Raw genomic sequence first — 3,925 nt, forward strand, 5'->3', positions numbered from 1 at the left:
ACCCATCTGACAAAGGGGTAATATCCAGAATCTACAAAGAACTAAAATAGATTTACAAGAAAAAAACAAACCCATTCAAAAGTGGGCAAAGGATATGAACAGACACGTTACAAAAGAAGATATACATGAGGCCAACAAACATATGAAAAAATGCTCATCATCACTGGTCATTAGAGAAATGCCAATCAAAACTACATTGAGATGCCATCTCATGCCAGTTAGAATGGCAATCATTAAAAAATCTGGAGACAACAGATGCTGGAGAGGATGTGGAAAAATAGGAACACTTTCACACTGTTGGTGGGAGTGTAAATTAGTTCAACCATTGTGGAAGACAGTGTGGCGATTCCTTAAGGACCTAGAAATAGAAATTCCATTTGACCCAGCAATCCCATTACTGGGTATATATCCAAAGGATTACAAATTGTTCTATTATAAGGACACATGCACATGTATGTTCATTGCAGCACTGTTTACAATAGCAAAGACTTGGAACCAACCCAAATGCCCATCAATGACAGACTGGACCTTGAAAATGTGGTACATATACACCATGGAATATTATGCAGCCAAAAACAATGATGAGTTCACATCCTTTTTAGGGACATGGATGAACCTGAAAACCATCATTCTTAGCAAACTGACACAAGAACAAGAAATCAAACGCTGCATGTTCTCACTCATAGGCGGGTATCGAACAATGAGAACACATGGACACAGGGAGGGAAGCATCACACACTGGGGTCTGTTGTGGGGGAATAAGGGAGGGACAATGGGAGATGGGGAGTTGAGGAGGGATAACATGGGGAGAAATGTCAGATATAGGTGACGTGGAGGAAGGCAGCAAACCACATTACCATGGATGTACCTATGCAACAATCATGCATGTTCTTCACATGTACCCCAAACCTAAAACTCAATAAAATATATATTTAAAAGAAAAAAAAAAGGCTGCTTTTCCTCTATTCCATTGCTTTTACTTCGTCTAAAATTAATGGGAATTTTGAGCGGATCTATATCTGGGTTCTCTCTTCTGTTCCACTGATTGCTTTGCCTGCTCCCTCTACCATTGCCATACTGCCGGGGTTCTGCAGTTATATATTGGGCCTTAATATTGGGAAGAGTAATTCTTCCCACTTTATTCTCATTTTTAAAGTTGTTTTTAAAGCTTGTCTATGTCAAAAAAAAACTCATTTAAGTTTTGATAGTAATTGCATTAACATGATCTAGTTATAGAGAAGAAACCATGTGGAAAAGTTGGGCAGCCGTAGTTGCTATAAGATTTGTTAATAAACTTTGTTTCTTCTAGAAACCTAGAACCAGAGAGGACTCAACACTCCTACTGGTTCCAGGGAACATTATAGGTTCTTGGGGGTTCATACAGTGTCTTTAGGAAAACGGAGCTGTCTTAAGAGAAGGAAGTTGTACTTACGTCTGTAAGAACCAAATGTTTACTCAAGTAACATTGATCCTCACCTCTACTTTAGCAGGGAAGGAAATGCTGAAGGACCCAGGGGATGATTGAGCATAAGGCTGTCACCAGCTTGATCAGGAATTGTCCTGAGGGCAGCAGGAGGAGTGGCAATGCTGCCAGAGAAGGTGGCTTTGTTGAAAGCCTTTAAATTCACCCTCATTACTCGCCAGTCTCTTTTCTTTTCTTTTTTTTTTTTTTTTGAGATGGAGTTTCACTCTTGTTACCCAGGCTGGAGTGCAATGGCGGGATCTCGGCTCACCGCAACCTCCGCCTCCTGGGTTCAGGCAATTCTCCTACCTCAGCCTCCTGAGTAGCTGGGATTACAGGCACGTGCCACCATGCCCAGCTAATGTTTTGTGTTTTTAGTAGAGATGGGGTTTCACCATGTTGACCAGGATGGTCTCGATCCCTTGACCTCGTGATCCACCCGCCTCGGCCTCCCAAAGTGCTGGGATTACAGGCGTGAGCCACCGCGCCCGGCAGCGCCAGTCTCTTTTCTTGTGTTCTCCTCATATTTCTTATCCATTAGGCAGCCAGCTCTTAACATGAGATCTTCCTGTTTTTGCATTCTTTTCTGCAGTGCTTTTCTAGTCACACCCTTTGGTGCTCTAATCTGTGGTCTTAGTTTTAGTCAGGATGAAGATATTTGACACATTAACTCTTATTTCAGTTAACACCAGATGAAGTGAATTCAATTTCTCTTCTGTTCTCACCCAAAAGTTGGCCCCAAACTAGTTCAAAAATATCTTTGAATTCTTTCTTGGCTAATGTCGGTTATTTGCACCCTTTTCCTGATCTGATGAATACCGGCTTTTATGATGGGTGTCGCATCCAGATAGCTGCAAGCCTTGTTAAAGAGGCATTTGATAAGAGGGACTACTTACCTGCAGTTCACCCTCAGACCACTGAAGTCTTAACTACCGATGACAGTTTTGTGTATCCTTGAAGGAGTTCTTCAACTCTGAATTCTACAAGGAAAAAAAAAAAAAGATTTGTTGAAAATGACTGACCCCATGTGGGTTGAGAACTATATCCAGTTAACTAAACTGTAAGCAGTTAACTGTATCTGTTAACAGTTAAGTATGGTATCTACAAAATAAGCTTCAATTAGCACTATGTGTTGTAACTTCTTGGTGCCTCTAAGTTAGAGAGTGAAACCCTTAGTCAGATCTGGCTAAGGAAATGACTTTATCCTAGCTCCAAGAAGACCTTTTCCTTAACCCTTCCTCCATTATTTTTATTCTCTATTGTTTATTCATCGTCTCATATGTCCTCTGTCATGTTACATTAGAATCATTTCTTCTCGATGCAAACTGCAGCTGATGTGGTCTTTGGGTCTATTGCAGCCTCCACCGAGTGTTCACTTCTGGTGAGAAGCGTGTCCAGGGCCCGAGTGCTGAAACCCAAAGATGACAAGGGTGGAGCATTGCTGAGTTAACCTCACAGCTGGAGGGTCTGCGCTGCATAGTCTCCCCTTGGGCCATGACAGCACATTCTTGAGAATTACACAAGCCTGTAGTAGGGCAAGGCTCAGGGCTATGGAATTCATAACACCAGTGGGACTAAGGCATCCTGTCTGTTCTTTGTTATGTTCATGTCCATCACCCAAGTAAAAATCACACCCTCCTCTCCCTCATTTCTGTCCCAGCCAATCACTTCCTCCTAGGCTGGCCAAACTATCTCCTCCAAGTTGCCAAAGGAAGAGGGAATGTTCTTTGGTAGGCACAGAGGAGCTCTTGGCTTTCCAGTTACACTATTATAAATTGCAGAAAGTTCTCAGTTCCTGGTATCACGGAGGTTTGCGTCTTTAAGTGCTTGCTGTATGCAACAAGGGGCCCCAGCTGCTGTCTAGAGATCACATCTCCCACTGAGATCTGCATGAATCTTGTCCCTTGTAGGCTGCAGGGGCCTGAGTAGTTTTCAAGTCCCTGGCTTTTGATAGGAAGCAAAAAGCTTCCAGATTGAGTACTGCATAGAAAAGGAGGATAAATTGTTGATACTTCCTGTGTTGCAATAACAAACACCCCTTCTAACTGCTGCCAGCTATGGGGCTGGCAGTTTAAGCTCTTCATGCTCACCAGGGAGGTGGGGAAGGGTGAGTGGGAGTGAGGAGCTCCCCTTTCATGCAGGCACCAGCGGCAGAACGCTTCCTACAGACCCCTTCCTGCCTTTGTAATCGTGGTGCTGCAGAGCTGCCCTGGCTGTGCTCTGCCTCTTCTGTGCCCTCTCTAATTGCCCTCTTCCTTACAAAATCCAGCTGCCTGTTGAGGCTTCTCTCCCTGTATTTATAGCCGTCTAATCAGCTGGTAATTTACTTCAATCAGTGCCAGATTGTATTCCTCTGATTCATATCTCCTATTTCATTTAGTGAGGAAATGATTGCCTTTCCTCTTTACTGTTTTAAATATTAGCTGCCATGTTGTGCTGAGTAATGGTCTCTTAACTATGAAG

The 3,925-nt window shown here is 43.1% G+C and overlaps 1 long non-coding RNA gene across 1 annotated transcript; it reads right to left on the bottom strand.

Annotated features, from left to right (window-relative positions):
• Nucleotides 1-2,058: 2,058 nt before the first annotated feature.
• Nucleotides 2,059-3,649, bottom strand: LOC116547209. The gene is made up of 2 exons (XR_004266981.1): nt 2,696-3,649; nt 2,059-2,442 (listed from the first exon to the last, which is right to left on the bottom strand). It is a non-coding gene; the product is annotated as an uncharacterized LOC116547209 (long non-coding RNA).
• Nucleotides 3,650-3,925: the final 276 nt, after the last annotated feature.

The sequence above is a fragment of the Sapajus apella genome, unplaced genomic scaffold, assembly GCF_009761245.1.
Source record: "Sapajus apella isolate SASKATOON/1434 unplaced genomic scaffold, GSC_monkey_1.0 scaffold2356, whole genome shotgun sequence".
NCBI classification, from domain to species: domain Eukaryota; kingdom Metazoa; phylum Chordata; class Mammalia; order Primates; family Cebidae; genus Sapajus; species Sapajus apella.